Source organism: Peromyscus californicus, unplaced genomic scaffold, assembly GCF_007827085.1.
Source record: "Peromyscus californicus insignis strain IS unplaced genomic scaffold, ASM782708v3 Scaffold_17__1_contigs__length_78620276, whole genome shotgun sequence".
Lineage (NCBI taxonomy): Eukaryota > Metazoa > Chordata > Mammalia > Rodentia > Cricetidae > Peromyscus > Peromyscus californicus.
Window position 1 is genome coordinate 5,040,827 of NW_026294469.1, and position 17,616 is coordinate 5,058,442.

Genomic DNA, 17,616 nt, shown 5'->3' on the forward strand with positions numbered 1-17,616 from the left:
ATTCAGGGGAAAATGGATTAAATGCAGTACAATTTTGTTCAACAAATGCTGATTAAACAGACATTTTCTAAAAACAGAATAAAGAAAAATACAGCTGCCGACCCTGTAACAGTCAGACGTGTACTTCCGTCACCAGCAAACACTGGGCAAAAGCAAGGTGCTTGCTTTGAGGGGATGTTTCTTGTATCTGAGTAAAAGCAGGGTATAATCATGAGACAAATAAAAGTCTTACTGTGTTTACTGTTCCCCTGCTGCTCAGTTAAAAAGCATAGATTCAATATGAAAGTGGACATCATAATTCGGTAAAATTTAGATTTTTCTTTTTAAATATTTTGGTGCCTGTGTGTGTGTGTGTGTGTGTGTGTGTGTGTGTGTGTGTGTGTGTGTGTGTGTGTTACATGCATGTGTGTGTCCAGGCATGCAGGTGTAGAGACAGAAGTTGATGTCAGGTATCTTTTGTCAGCTGTTTTTCTTATTTTTATCGTCATCATCACCACCACCACCATCATCATCGTCGTCATCCTTATCATCACCACCACCATCATCATCGTCGTCATCCTTATCATCACCACCACCATTATTGTTTGAACATAGGGTCTCTCACTAAACCTGGAGCTTACTAATTAGATAGTGAGTACTCAGGACTCTCTTGTCTCTTTCCACACCCCCAGTGCTAGAGTTACAGATATCCACGGTCATGCTTAGCTTTTTTGTGGGTGCTGGGGATCCAAACTCAGCTCCTCACGCTTGTGCAGTGAGAGCTTTTCCCATTGAACCACCTCCCAGTTCAGCACTCAGATCGTAGTGTGGACCTGGAGATCTAATTATGATACAATATATTATCTTAGAAATACTGGGAGTCAGGTCAGTGTCTCCAAACTACAGTATTTGGTACTGTAATTAAATGAAACAGTCATCATAACACCAAATCACCTCAAGGTCTTTGAAGCATGTGAAACCCAGGATCTAGCAGTCAGGCTGCTGCCTAAGAATCCACGATTCTGACTGTCAGACAACACAGCTTTTCACAACTGTCTCTTAATGATTTTCTTGCACAAAACCAGGGAAACTGGATCAATAAACAAGATTTGGAGATTATAAGAATATATCAGGGGTTTTATTGTTAGTGCCATGAAACTGTTCTGAATGACATTATTATTGGTGGGCACAAATCATTAGATATTTGGAAGTCCATACAGTTTTAATCTGTAAGGATAAGTGTGATAGTTTGTTCACAGATTATAGCAAACATGTCATGTGGAGATGAGACATGAATGGAGATGAGATTGTGGTTATGGCAGAGAGGGGACTGTGGGAGCTCTGTACATTTATCTTAAATTCACTGTGAACCTAACTAGTTGAATCTATTAATTAAATTAATATATGCAAGGGTATTTCTAATACTGTTTGCGTTTTATTTTATATACAGGCATACATATATCCACACCTACACTCACATCAGGTTAGAAACCATTTCCCATTTGATGAGAGGTTCCTGAACTAAGAAGAGTGCTGAGAAATAAGTAATATAGTATTGGGAGCTCAACAATCCACCAAAAGAAGAGAAGCAACAAACCCTGCTTCTCAGACTCGTGGACTAAAAAGGTAATACTGGGGCTGGAGAGATGGCTTAGTGTTTAAGAGTACACACAGCCCTTGTAGAGGATACAAGTTTCTTTATAGCACTTTCATTAGAGCAGCTCACTGTCACTTGTGTGCTCATACCCTCCCCCACACAATACAATTAATTAATTAATTAATTAAAATAAAATAAGCTTTCTAAAAGGACTCTGAGATACCATCTTACACCAGTCAGAATGGCTAAGATCAAAAACACTGAAGACAGCTTGTGTTGGAGAGGATGTGGAGCAAGGGGAACACTCCACTGTTAGGGGAAGTGCAAACTTGTACAGTCACTTTGGAAGTCAATGTGGCAGTTTCTCAGAAAATTGGGAATAAGTCTTCCTCAAGACCCAGCTATACCACTCTTGGGCATATATCCAAGGAATGCTCAATCATACCACAAGGACACATGCTCAACTATGTTCATAGATAGCAGTGTTAGTTGTAATAGCCAGAACCTGGAAACAACCTAGATGCTCTTCAACTGAAGAATGGATAAATAAAATGTGGTACATATACACAATGGAGTACTACTCAGCAGAAAAAAACAATGACATTATGAGGTTTGCAGGCAAATGAATGGAACTAAAAAATATCATCCTGAGTGAGGTAACCCAGACTCAGAAAGACAAACATGGTATGTACTCACTCATAAGTGGATACTAGATGTAAAGCAAAGGATAACCAGACTGCAACTCACAACTCCAGGGAGGCTACCTAGTAAAGAGGACCCTAAGAAAGACACAGGGATAGCCCAGCAACAAAGAAATGGATGAGATCTACATGAGCAAACTGGGGGTGGTGTGGGGAATGGAGGGCAAGGGTTGGGGGAAAGAGAGCTTAGGGGAGTGGGAGATCCCAGCTGGATCAGGAACAGAGTGGGAGAACAAGGAAAGAGATACCATGATAAATGAAGACCCCATGGGAATAGGAAGAAGCAGAGCGCTAGAGAGGTCCCCAGAAATCCACAAAGATACCTTCACTATAGACTATTGACAATGGTCGAGAGAGTGACTGAGCTGACCTGCTCTGGCGATCAGATGGCCGAACACCCTAACTGTCATGATAGAACTCTTATCCAGTGACTGATGGAAGTAGATGCAGAGATCCACGGCCAAACCCCAGGTGGAGCTCCAGGAGTCCAACTGGAGAGAGAGAGGAGGGATTATATGAGCAAGAGATACTGAGACCATGATTGGAAACAGCACAGGGACAAATAGCCAAACTAGCAGAAACACATGAACTGTGAACCAATGGCTGAGGAGCCCCCATGGAACTGGACTAGGCTCTCTGGATAAGTGAGACAGTTGATGAGCTTGAACTGTTTAGGAAGCCCCCAGGCAGTGAGACCAGGACCTGTCCTTGGTGCATGAGCCAGCTTTTTGGAACTTAGGACCTATGCTGAGATACTTTGCTCAGCCTTGGTGTAGGGAGGAGGGGATTGGACCTGCCTCAACTGAATCTACCAGGCTGGACTGACTCCCCAGGGGAGACCTTGCCTTGGAGGAGGTGGGAATGGGGCGTGGATTGCAGGGGAAGGCTGGGGGTGGGAGGAGGGAGGACAGGGGAATCCATGGCTGATATGTAAAACAACTAGAAAATCTCTTATATAAAATAAAAAAAAATTAAAAAAATGTTCCAAATACTTCAGTGCTTGATAGACATACTTTGCCACTAAGGTCTATCCTCAGCTCTAAAAAGTAATCTTAAAGAAGAATAAAGAAGCTGGGCATGATGGTGCCATCTTTTTTTTTTTCTGGTTTTTCGAGACAGGGTTTCTCTGTGTAGCTTTGCGCCTTTCCTGGATCTTGCTCTGTAGACCAGGCTGGCCTCGAACTCACCAAGATCCGCCTGTCTTTGCCTCCCGAATGCTGGGATTAAAGGTGTGCGCCACCACCGCCCGGCGATGGTGCCATCTTTAATCACAGCACTCAAGGGGCAGAGGCAGGTGGATCTCAGTGAGTTCGAGACTAGCCTGGTCTACAGAGTGAGTTTCAGGACAGCCAGGGCTACACAGAGAAACTGTGTCTCAAAAGAGAAAAAAAAACACCACAACAAGCACCCCCTCAAAATAAAGAGAAAAGAAAACAAGAAAGAGAGAGAGAGAAAGAAGGTGGAGGAGGAGGAGAAAAAGAGGGGAAAAGAAGGAGGAAGATGAAGAGGAAGAGGGGGAACAAGAGGACCAGGATGAGTAGAAACAGGAGGAGGAGGAGGAGAGGAAGAGAAAGAGGAGAGGAGGTTCAAAGATGCGGGAAGAGATCAAGCCCTGTTGAAATAATTGCACAGGCACGATCGTTCTGGGATCTGCCCAGCTCTTGGGCAGTCGGCAGATGGGGCCATGGAATCAAGGTGTCCATCGGAGGCAGTGATGCTGGAGTCCAGGATGACAGAGTCAGTCCTGGCCTGGCCACTCAGAACGCAGCCTCAGACAAGTTGAACATGATATAATAAACATACCCTATGAATCAGTCAGAGAAATGGGCATCTAGAATTCTACTTACCCTTAGGGAAAAGCAGACTAAGCATACAAAAGAATCAAACCATAGCATTCATAAAAGTAGCAATGAGGAATGAGTCCCAGACAGCAGCCAACAGCAGATACGTGAGTCCATTATTACAAAGAAATGGACTGAAATAGATGTTTATTCTGTAATGCTGGTGTGTGTGTGTGTGTGTGTGTGTGTGTGTGTGTGTGTGTGTGTGTGTGTGTGCACATTTGTGGTGTACATACATGTGTGAATACAGATGTTTGTGCCCATGAGTGTGCATACAGAGGCCAGAGGAGGAGGATACTGGGATGCATATTCTATTTCTCTCTATTTTAGTTTTCATAGGGGGTCTGTCACTAAGCCAGAAGCTCATCATTTTGGCTACGTTGACCAGTGAGATGCCAGGATCCACCTCTCTTTGCTCCCCATTACACATATGACCACACCTAGATGTTCCATGACTGCTGGGTGCTTGAACTGAGGACCTCTTGCTTTCATAGTAAGATTTCTTACCTCTTGAGCTGTCTTCTTAGCCCCAGAGCTAATTCTTAAAACTGGATGCCAGGGAGGGATTTTTCCCCCTTTTCTCTCTTCACTAATAAGATGATCTCAGGTAAAGAAAGTTTTAGTTTGGGTGTCCAGAAAAAATTCCTGACTGGATTACAGAGTGACCTCTCCAGGGAAAGGGGTGAACAGCAACCATACTGCTCAGGGAATGGGTTTGTTAGTTAAATTGTGCTCTTTTTCTTAGGTAACTAGCTGGCATTTCAGTAACAAAGCCAAATAATTCAGATAGGAAGAGTGCTTCTTACAATCATTTTTTAAAGGCTCCACCAGCATTAGTGAAGTAGAAATGAATGTACTTACTATTTTATTCTATGGAATAAAGCCTGTCAGGATTTTACAGTATGAATCTCTCCCTCAATACCCTTGGATTACATTTTAAATAATCGTTGATATCCATAGAAAAGAATCCTCAGGAGTGCCAAGAAAAGAGCATGTGAGGGTTGACTAAAAATAACGAAGAGAGATTGTGTCCACTGTTTGTTCAAAGTGGCTTTTAGGATCTTATCCATCCCTTAGACTTCAGATAATAACCTTGCTAATAATAAACTGTATTAAGGCCAACAACAAACCAAATGACTTAATTCTCATGGAAGCAGAAAGTGGGAAGCAGCCATTAAAGTAAAAGAAGGCTTGCAGAGAATCAATAAATTAAGAAGTGAAGACTGTGACATTATTACCCTGTAAATACTCCTTAGTGAATCTTCCAGGATCTTTTCAAATAGAGAAATAGAAAACTAACGGCATCCTATCCAATATTAGTACAGAATGGATGTTATAAACACAAGGTACCATAGCTCTCAGGGCCTGCAGTTCATCATAGTGTGTTCTTGTTCCCCGATATTTTAAATAGAATTATAAATGTCATCAAGGACCCTCTTGAAAGGCAAAAGAAGGCGGAGAGATGTGTCCAGACGGACGGCACAATTGGAATGTTGTATGGGGAAGACTGTCCCCATCGAGAACTCATTTGCCACCATGTAAATTGAAGTCTTCGGCTTGAGAAGGGGCATTTTGCATCCTCACTGCCCCACCTGTCTCTTGTCTGCAGATCCAGCCAGTGGAATCTCTGAGTATAAATGACTTAGCACACTCTAGGAATAGTCCTTTCTTAGACAAGAAGATGGCCAGCTTGCTCTTGTCATTTGAAGTGGACATGCCCCTTTCAAAGATACAACCTAGCTTGGGTTCTCAGTTATACCCACGTGCTAGATTCATATCTCTGGGGAGCTGAAACCCTATGTGTGTTAAGACCAGCTGAAAAGAAATGTTGAGATCTATATTGAATTCAAAGGGCAGAAACCTGGGAAGAACCAAGAAAAATGGATGCTGTTTCTTCTTGCTTCTTACTGCTGAGTTCACATCCCATGACAAGGAAAACATTAGCTGCTTGCCAGTTGGTGCTTGCACACTCACTCAACCATTGGTAACTATTGGTTGGGAATTTAGACACAGCCAAAAGCAAAATAGAGGTTGCTGTTTGGTGTAGACGAATTTCTAAACAGCCTTATTAAATAAGAAACACAGAGCTAAATACAGAGGTGCAAGCCATAGAGATCAGAGCAATAGCCGCCAACTCACCTTAGCTCACCACATCGCCATAGCTTCCCAAGAGAGCCTCTTCCTGTCCAACCTGCGCCTTTATTGCCTTCCTGTTCTGCCTTCTCATTGGCTCTTAGCCCAGACACATCACTTCCTCATCACTGCCTGTCTATACAGACCTCCAGGTCTCTATGGTTGGTACTGGGATTAAAGGTGTGTGTCACCACACTTGGCTGTGTCCTTGAACACACAGACACTCTGCCTGCCGTGTGATTGGATTAAGGGCATGTGCTACCACCACCTGACTTCTGTTTATGGCTGACTATGACCGCTGATCTCCAGGCAAACTTTATTTATTAACATACAAATAAAATATCACATTTCAGCATGAATAAAATATCACCACAGTTTGGAGACATAAATTCCAACTCCACTATCCTTTGGATCCCAGATCCACTAATTGCTACATATGAGACGTGGCTGGCACTCAGCTTTCTTAGGAAGAAAATGGGAGAACATTCTTTTGTAAGTATGTTGAACACATGCATATCCAATTCCTGAGCCCATGTAAGTATTCCCTCAATGTTTTCTCTGCAAATCTTCACAATCATACTTGTGAAACATGTTGTCATTTGCAGTGCTTTACTCTTTAAATTCCAGAATCATCTGTCTAGTCACTACATAAATACAAGAAGTGTATGTATGTGTATGAATTTCTGCAAAGAACTCGAGGCTGATACCTCCATCATATTTAAGGAAAAGCGCAAAGGGAGACTTGGGTGACAGAGGAGGATGTTAGCACATTTACAGGCTAACTGTAAAGACAAAGCTCTCCACCAGTGCGACAACCCAACAACTTCAGAAGAAGAGCATAAAGGAGACATGCTCCATGAATGTGTCAGAAATCACCTTTATAGCTTTTCTATATTCACTGAGAAAAAAACCAACTAGACAGAGATGGGAGTCAATAAAAAGAAAAGTCAGCCATGGCATTAGAAATTACAATTAAGTAAGTATCCAAAATATATACTATTGCATTCTATACACAGTAATGTTATAGTAGCCCACATTGAGAAACATAAAAGCACTTATGAGGCTTCCTTATAGATGATTCCTTAGCTTATATTGACTGAGTTAAATTAACACCTCCAGGATGCTACTGGACTTTGGGCCAGAAATGTCCAATTGTAACTTTGTATAATGCCTTTTCTCTTAATAATACAGGGGAAATATCTGAAGCCTTTATCTGATCAACTCTAAATCCAGTCATCTTGTTAGACAGAGAAGTGCATGATCAGAAAGACAGCAAGATCAGCAAAATTGTCCTTCATACTCTGAAGTGTAGCTGGGAAGACAATTAAATCAAAACATGGACACATTGTCCAGTTTGCATTGGGCATCCAGGGAAGAACACTGAAGGAAATGTCAAGTTGAAGCCTGAAGACAAGACAGGCCTCTTAAACAAAACTAAAGCCCAAGAGAATGAGAGAGAGAGAGAGAGAGAGAGAGAGAGAGAGAGAGAGAGAGAGAGAGAGAGAAAGAGAGAGAGAGAGAAAGACAGGAAATCAAGGGGGTGAATTGTGCAAAGAAGAAAACAACCATGTTTGCACTATGGTGTGATCAGTCTGGGCTGGGTTGTGGAAAACTGAGGCAAAAGGCCTGTTAGGTCATTGGGAGAGAGAGGTTATAAAGGCGAGGGGTGAGGAAGAGATATGAGAACTCTACAAGGTGGAATCAGGTGAAAACAGACCTTGTTGACTGTCTAAATATGGTAGACAGGAAGGGGGATTTGAAGGCTTTTTATGTCATTGAACACATGAAAAGAGGCAGACAGAGGACAAGACTTTCTGGAACTAGGTATGGTAATAATGTGCATGTATTGCATGTAAGACACTAGAAGAGAATAGTAAGCCTACCTTCAAAATTGCAAGGGATTCTCAAAAGTCCATTATACAGCCCTCCTAGCACACGGGGAAAAGAATGAAAAATGGAGACAAATAATTTAAACAGATTTTTGAAGGAAATGCAAATTTTGTGGACTGAAACTTGCATTCTGAAGCAAATCTTTGAACAGATGGAGCTGGGAGAGTTGGAAGAGCATTCCCCAAGCAGAACTCCTGTGGCGGCAAACACTCTGGGTGAGTGAGGAATACACTGGGTGCTTGTGAATGATGCGTTTGCAATCGGGCCCAGAGTGTAGACAGAGCCATACATGAAACCGGGCACACCTGTGAGTAGCATCAAGCGCTCCAAAACCAACAGCAGTGGCCCTTCTCACCAGATGGGGAGCAAATGATGAATGGAAGCTTCAAAACTGCCCCAAAGCATTAACAGTTACACACATGCTTCAGAATGCAAGTTTCAGTCCACAAAATTTGCATTTCCTTCAAAAATCTGTTTAAATTATTTGTCTCCATTTTTCATTCTTTTCCCCATGTGCTAGGAGGGCTGTATAAAGGACTTTTGAGAATCTCTTGCAATTTTGAAGTGGCCTAGCACATATGGCTCTTGCTTCCTTTCCACCTCTCCTTTAGGGTCAGCATGGCATCAGTTTCTGAGTCACTCCGACTTTGGGAAGAACCAAGTGCAGCCTCATTGGCCATCTTTGAACCCTGGGTTTCTGCTTTAGACATCTATGTCATCAGTTGTTATTGTTTTTTTTTTTAAAGAAACTTGAACTTCCAAAATGTTCAACCTGTCTTCTCTCACAGGCTTGAAATACATTTTTCATGAGTTTCTCCATGAAACTCCATTTAGGTGTAGGGCATCTCTTAGTGTCCCTCCAAAATCCTAGGACCAGGAAGAGCGAGCCAGCAGTGAACTGTGGAGATGGAGACACGTAAAGGGAATAAGGAGATGAGAGGGGGAAGGGCAGGGAGGCAGGGAAAGGACATGTTGTTTTTCTTCCAGTAACTGTATGTGATTGGAAATGACTCAGAGTCACCCATTCCATAGTTGGAAGAGCCAGGGTCATCAGGCACAGAGAGAGGGCTCTGGGTGGGTTGATGAAGGCTACTAATTAGCCTTGTGATTCATTTTGGCTGAGAAGATACAAATGCAAGAACCTCCGTGCTCTCTGAGGAGCCACTGAATGTTCTGCACATACTCTTTTACCCGCTTTATGACAAGAAACAATACTCCCCGTCATAGTTGTTTCTTCCTCCTTGATCACAGAGAAGACATGGTTTCCTAGTTCACAGGATCCATGGTGGCGATGAATAGAAATGCATTTTGGTTTTCTTTTCCATTGACACTTGAAGATTGCTGTTGCTGTACCATCCTAGCTGTCCTGACTGACTGGCTTTGTGTCAATACTTCTCAGAACTGCTGGTTTGGGTTTGAATGAAATCTTTAACTCAATGCTATATCCTGGCCTTTGCCTACCTACCATATCAATGGGCCCATTTCCACAAAGAAATTATTAACTTGATATTTTAAGATATTTCTCAACAATGGTTCACTAAATACTTATTTTGTACAAAATGCAGAAGTAGTACTTGGGCACTTGTTCTTAAATGGCTTTGTAGCAGCATAAGATTTTATTTTTTTGATGTATGACTGTCTTAGTTATTTTTCTATCATGCAGACTCCATGACCAAGGCAGCTTATTGAAGGAAACTGTATTGGGATTTAAGTTTCAGAGGGTTTAGAGTCCATTATTGTCATGGCAGGGCACAAGGCAGCAGACAGGCAGGTATGACACAGGAGCAGAGCTGAGCGCTTACATCCTGATCCACAAGCACAAGACAGAGCGATAACTGGGCCTAGTGTGGACTTTTGAAAGCTGAAAGCCACTTCCCTATGACATAGCTCCTCCGACTGGGCCACCTCCTAGTCGTTGCCAAACCTCTTCACCAACTGGGGACCAAGCATTCAAACACGTGGAGTCTTTGGGAGCTGTTCTCATCCAAGTCAGCACGGTGAGCGTGGTTGACAAGTTGATCGATAGTCTAGGCGCTGATACCCAGTACAGGTGGTGGAGCTTCAAGATAATTACTCTTGCTCTGTAAGATGCCAATTGTGGAAATGATTAAATGAATTCACCCCGGTGAATGGACAGCATAAACAGCTCTACCATTTCTATTCACTGTATTCAGTAGAAAGTACTAATTTTTCATCACATGGAGTCAAAATCAGATCTTGATCTCTAATACAAGAGGTTTGCCAAAGCACCAACTTGAGAACTTCTATACAATATGTGTCTCCAGGTTGGTAGCTGCTGCTGTCCCTCATCTGGAGTGCATGTCTCGTCAATATGTACAGCATGTCTGTGATAAAAGTCAGATAAAAATAGTTAAGCTACATCCACGAAAGACAACATATCATAGCTCTAATTCTGACACTGGTTAACTCCAGATCCTTGCAGGATGGAATAGGGAGAAAAGAGACAGCAACAAAATGATAGAGGCTCCCCAAAGCTTCTAACACTGTGAATGCAGTGGAAATCCACAGTAGTGTCAGACATTGTGGTGACCCAAGTCCCCTCAAATCAAAGAAATGAAACTTTGTTTTAGGAAATATAAACTACTTTCAAGTTGTTGTAAATGCAAATGAAAGACACACTTAAGACATTTGTTTTATGTCCAATGGCAGCAAAGCATCAAAGAGAGTGGAATGATCTAATGTCAGTTTGTGTAACCTGGTGACTGCCACCTTAACCCACGAACAGGCTTTCTCTCATTCCTTGGCAGTCAACAATGACAAGTCTGCCCTTTTGATTTCACAGGGATTAGATTTCTATCATTGTGCTCACACTTGGACTTCATCTAAATAGAATGAAACAGTACTGTGTGCTTGCTTGTATGTCTGGGTTCTGCTGTTCAACACGGTGCTTATTGGATTTACCCTTGTGTGTGTTGATAGCACATTCGGTATTTTTGCTGGAGGATACTTTACTGCATGCATGGGTCCCTGTTGAACTTTCCAACTACTGAATAGCAGTGTTTCTGGGTGTGGTCTAGCCATGAGAAAAAAAGGTGTCTCCACATTTGTGTTCAGACGTCTGTTTTTATTGGGTAAACATAAAGGCATGCACGCCCTTGGGGAAGTAGCTGAAGCTTTAGAAGGACCCTCAGGTTTTCAGAGAGTTTTGCCACTATCCAAGTGTGGAAATAGGCAGACATTCTCTTTAACATTTAAAAGACAGTGTCAGGTTTGGTTTTTTAAGATGAGCTGCTCTACCGAGAAGGAAATGATATCCCACTCTTCTCATCTGCAGTGATACTTAGCATCTTTCCTGTGCATGTTGGACACACGGGGATCCTCTCTAATCTCTTCATGTCTTTGTCAATGTTGATGTAGGAGTTGTTTAGGTATATAGACATGAATGTTTTGTCAGATACGTTTTAAAAATGCATTTCCCCAGTCTGTGACTTACCTGTTCATTTTCTTAATGTTTTATGTAGCTAAATTTATCAGTTGTATTTTGTTAATTTCCCAAGGAGTTGTTGCCAGGGTCCTCATTGTATGGTACTTACTTGTTCATGTTTTAATTATTGCTTTAGCTTTTTAGACTTGTGATCATCTCATATTAATTTTAAAGGCACATTTCTACTTGCAGGTGAACATGTATGAGTGTATGAATGTGTAGAGTTTGTATCCATCCAGGTGGATGTCAGTTGTTCCAGCAGAGTTTGTTAGAAAAACTTTCTGTCATTGGGCTGACTGAAGGCTATGTGAAAACCAATCCACCCTGATGTTTTCTGGTTGCCTTGGACTCTCTGTTCTGTTCCATGCATCAATTTGCTGTCCTCATACCAGCACCACACTACCCTGACTACACTGTTTAGGACATGAAGCAAGTATTGTGAATTTCTAAATTTGTTCTTTTAAAAAATTAGTTATGGCTATCCTAGATAACCATATGTGCAAGAACTGCAGCTCCCCCTTCCAGGATAGTGTTTAGGATTGTGCTGAATCTCAACACCAGTTTGGGAAGAATGGCATCTTGATAGCATGGAGTCTCAGGTCCACCGGTGTGGGAGTGGTCTATTTTTAGGCACGTGCCGCTTCTCAGTAATGCTTTATCACCTCCAGTGCTGAGCACTTGCACTGTGTTTAACACTTGTGTCTCATTGGATTTCATTCTGGTATTTGATTATTTTTTGCTGATACTATGAATGTTTTATTTTTATTCTTTTTTTTTTTCAAGTTACACATTAACCATGTGTTTGGCAACCATGCTACATTGAGTACTTATTACAGTCTTTTTTTTTATTTGATTGCTGAATTCCAGTCATGTTTGCTGTGTGCATAATCATGCCATCTGCAAACAATGAAAGCTTTATGTCTTATTTATCTTTCTTGCTTTAGTTTATTGACCACGACTTTCAGAACAATGCTTAACAGAACTGATACGTCAGTAATCTTTTGCTGCCTATATGCTAAGGCTTAGTAGCTTCGTACACTATTAATAACTCAGACAGAGCTGAGGGGGCGGCTTCACCACACCACTGCTTTGTATATAGGAGATAAGCTGTGTTTCGGGGGTAGTACGGTTCTCTAAAGATCTCTAGCCCTGTCCCCAGATATTAGGATGTCATCCCTGTGCACTCAGCAAGGGCTCCTGGGAAGGAGCTGGCAAGTCAGCACTGACATGTTCAGTGCCTGGGGCACTCGTGAACTGTCTGCCACCTTCCTAGCAGCTCAGATGCCAGCATTAAATACGTTTTACATTTACATTAACATGAAACGTTCACTTTTAGATATCAAGTTAAAGTGAATCAGGTAAAGGCTTGCTAAAGGGTTGTTTTTAGAAAGCAACTAACTGGATTAAGTGGACTCATTTATAAACAGAAATTTACTACATGGTAAAGATGGTATTCCAAGGACATTTATACCTAAAGCTTGTGTTCTTCATTCTGAAGAGTGTTGAGAAAATGAGGTATTTCCTCATTTACTCATATACAGAAAGTAAACATATTAGAAACCTTAAATGTAAAAGAATAAAACTATATACAGGGATTCCTACATATCTGAGGGAAGATTTTCTAACCACAAGTCCAAATTCAGACACAGTACAGAAACACACTCAAGAGCGTGCGCGCGCACACACACACACACACACACACACACACACACACACACACACACACACACCCTAAAATAACTGAACCAGTCTCAGAAAGACAAATATTACTTGTTTTCTCTCATTTATGGTTCCTGGGTTTTATATAGATACATGGCATCATGTATGTACATATGACATAAACGGAGAAGATAAACTTTTGAGAGGAATAGAAAGAGGAGTAATGGGAATGGGGTGGGCAGTGGAGGAGGAGAGACTTGGGGAGAAGATGCAAGATGCTCAATGTGCAACATAAACTTGTCACATGAAGCAGAATTCACGGACTCCTCGACTCAACAACCTGGGCTTCGGGACGTCCCACTCAAGATGCATTTCTAATAATGTGGAAAGACCTAGGTACAGATCCATTCACCACAACAGAATATATATGTAATTGCAAACTATAGGTCTTTCTTTAAATGTTCATGGGTTGATGTACATGGCCCATACAGCCAATGGTGTCAAACATGTCACAGACTGGAGAAAGAGCTCCAAGAAATAAAGTATAGAAGATGACACAAGGAATTGTTATGAAAAAAAAGTCTCCCATCAAACAACTGACCACTAGGTAGTAATGCTACTTTGGAAGGTTCTAGAAATTTTAGAAAGTGGGCCCTGATTGGAGGAAGTAGGGCACTGAGGGGATGCCTTAAGGTTGTACTTACACCTGATTACCAGTTGCTTCCTTCTTCTTTGCTTCCTGTCTTCTAGGTGAAGAAACTTCTGCTGCCTGGATATTCTGCCCAAGTTCATGGGACCAAACACTCCTGACTGAGCACCCTGTCTGCAGCCATGAGCTGAGGCAAAGCCTCTCCTTGAGATGTTAGTCAGATATTCCATCACAGTGACACGTGACCAAGACGCTGCTGCTGCTGCTGCTGCTGCTGCTGCTGCTGCCGCTGCCGCTGCCGCCGCCGCCGCCCTTTGGGTAGGAGAGAAGAGAACTCATGAATGTACCTCCTTTCGTTCTACTAAAGAATGTGAGAAAATGAACCAGAAACAAAACATCCATCATCCTTGAAGAAAGGAGGGAAGAACTAAAGGGAAGGGGACTCGCGGGGGAGTGTCACTTCTCAGGATGGGTTTTTCTCCTACAATTCAGCCTTTGGGATCATGTTAGTGTTCTAAATATTTAAAAAAAAATAACATTAACTTAATCATGAAGCCAGTGGATTCAATGGCATTTCAGAAAACACCATCATCACACTTCGGGCAAGAAGGAAACAGAAAATGAGCAGACGACTTCTAAACAGAGAACTTGATTGTCAGTGACGGGTGGGATGTGATGTGGGAAGTGGATTGCAAGCACTCAAGGTCCTTTGGCTTCTTTTGTACTCAAAGAGGTAAGAATGAAAAAATTAAACATGCTAAAGGATTGGGCAAATAAAGGGTGAGGGTTTTCATTGCAAAATAAAGGATGTGCAGCTATAAAGTGAAGAGTGGCGAGGCTCAAGAGGACAGACAGCCATTGGAGGTCACAATACAAACTGCCAATATCCAAGCTACAAATTCCTATTGCAGCGATTGTGTATATACGTGCGCATTAGATTCTCATGTGCATATGTGTACACATATTGAAGTACATATTTCTAGCTTTGCCCTCTCCAATGACCAAGAAGCCATTTATTCCAGGAGTACAGAGAATATCTAGCTCCCAGCACTTACTAATAATGTTAACCAGCAAAAGTAACTGTTGTTCAAATCTTAGATGGTCTTTTAATAAAAAAAAAAAAAAAACCCAGAGCCAGATATCAGGGTGAAAGCTGAAAGATTAGAGAAGCAGAACAGCCAGTCACCAGTTCTTACCTCTACAAAATCCTCAGCCTAAAGAGAGTGAGTTCCTGTTTCCTCACGCCTTATATACTTTTCTCTGCCATATTACTTCCTGGAATTAAAGGCATGTGTGCTTCCCAGGCAAAGGCGTGAGATCTCAAGTGCTGGGAGTAAAGGTGTGTGCCACCACTGCTTGACCTCTATGTTTAATCTAGTGGCTGGCTCTGTCTTCTGGTCCTCAGGCAAGTTTATTAGGGTACACAATATATCACCATAAGGAACCAGGGAGCCCAAGAATGGTTTCTTCTAGACTTAGGATACCATGCACACAGAGAGTGTGAAAGCCTTCTTATGGCAGGAGTCAGAAAGGGCTCTAACAAGTAATGAGGTATGCCACTGAGATGTGAAGGTCCTTTGAAGGACCTGCCCTTGGTCAAGTGTGGATAAACTGTCAAAGTGAGGGGGGTGATAAATTGTAAACTTTTAAAAACTAGAAATTTAGAATTCCCTGTCTTCACCAGAACCAAAGGTCCAATTTTAAGTACTAAAAGTACTTTCACTACTAGGTGGGCAAGGTAAAGGCACCTGCCACCAAGACTAATGACCTCAGTTTGATCCCCAGGACCCACAAGATAGGAGATAACTGCCTGCATATGGTCCTCTGCATGCATGTCATGGTACACATGCCTTCATACACACCACATACACATACACACACGTGCACAAAGTAAGTAAATGTAATTAAAATAATATTAATACTAACAATAACAAGAGCAATAACTTCACTGTAGTGGGTGTCCTGAAAGGTTAATTCTGAGTCAGAGAGCGCCGCTGCCCCTTCTTAGAGCAGCCAGTCCTGTTGAATGACACCTGGAAGTCGAAAAAGAAAACAGACCAAGCTTTTTCAGAGGAAAACCAACAGGACCTGCTGATGAATTACCTAAGAAATGAAGGACCTGCAGGGCATCTGTGATGCCATTTCAGGAGAGACGAAACTCTTTGTACCGGGGATCTCAGCAGGGGTGGGGTGGGCAGTCTTCAAGCATCTGGGTATGCTTGCTCTGTGATTGAGTTTCACATCTGAGAGGAGACAGCAAGTAAACTGTTGTACACCCAAGTGTGGAGCTCATCGAACCTGCATGAGCTGTAAATTCCACCATCATAAAACGTGTGTGTGAGTGTGTGTGTGTGTGTGTGTGTGTGTGTGTGTGTGTGTGTGTGTGTACACACGTACATAGAGGCCAAAGATGAAAGTCCAATGTTTTATTCAATGACTTTCCTCATTTTTTGAGATGAGCAGAGTCTCCCAATGGACATGGAGCTTGTGATTCTGTTAGTGTGGCTGGCCAGCAAATGCCAAGAATCCTCTGGTCTCTTCCTTCTCAGGCACGTGTCACTGCCTCAAGCTTTTATATGGGTGTTGGGGGTTTGAACTCAGGTCCTCATGCTTGCAAAGATGACTGAGCCATCTCCCCAAAAAACACATTTAAAATCTCATGCAGTAATAAAGTTCCATGTCACCAACCAACCTAGTAAGTCAATCAGGTAAGATCCGATGCCAAGCCCTCTGGACTTCCAGCCATCTTGCTGCATTTGGTTGGAGGATGGCAACAGAATTCATTAACAAAATTTTGCATGCCAGAGCATCAGTGTTTGTTGATAGGTCAACATACTGTGAGATATCAGGAAATTCACCAAACTTCATACCTTGCATTAGATTTCCACAGCTATATCTGAAGTGTAGACTTGATTTACCTCTTTCTAGCTGTTGGTAGTATAACACCATGAGCAAATCATGAGTGAGGCTGAGCAAACCAACTAGCTTGAGTCTCAAGAAATATCAGTGTTGAACGATTAGAACTGGCCATTTGGTCTCTGTGATATGCCCATAAGTAATAAAACTCATCCTGCTTGCCCTGTTAAGACAATCAAAGCCTACAGCCCTCTTGTGTCATTGCATGGCTCCAGAATGTTACATCTATGACCTAATTTCTACCAAGAAAAGAAAGAAGACCAGCATGCTCCGCCAGAGCAATAAAACAAACCATCCAAGGAATCCCCCTGCCAGTTTAGCTCCACTTTCTCCCTCCAAGTCACTCTCATTTGACTTTTCATTATAGATTTAATACCCCTGGTACACCTACCGCCTAGGACAGAAGAGGTCATTTCTCTCCAGTGATAAAGGACAAAACTACAAGTTTATCTTAACATTTTTAAGATCGCCATGCACCATGTTTGGGAAAGAGCTTTATTTCCCACCAAACATGATTACCCCAGAAAGAGTTGTGTTCAACCGCTGCTCTGCCACAAGCCCCTTGCTTCAGAACAGTATTAGGATTAGCAACCCCGAGGTTGTCATGCGGTAATTAAGAGACTGTGAAATGTTGTATAAAGGCTCACAGCTGGCTGTTCAAGACAGTGAAATTGAAAGGCAGATTGCTATCACCAGGGGAGATCAACTCTTCTGGAGCTGGAATATTAAGCCTTGATGCTTGCTGAAAAAACGACAAGTATGTCAAGAGTTAATCTCTGGCTATTGTGTGACCCTCCTGATTTTCC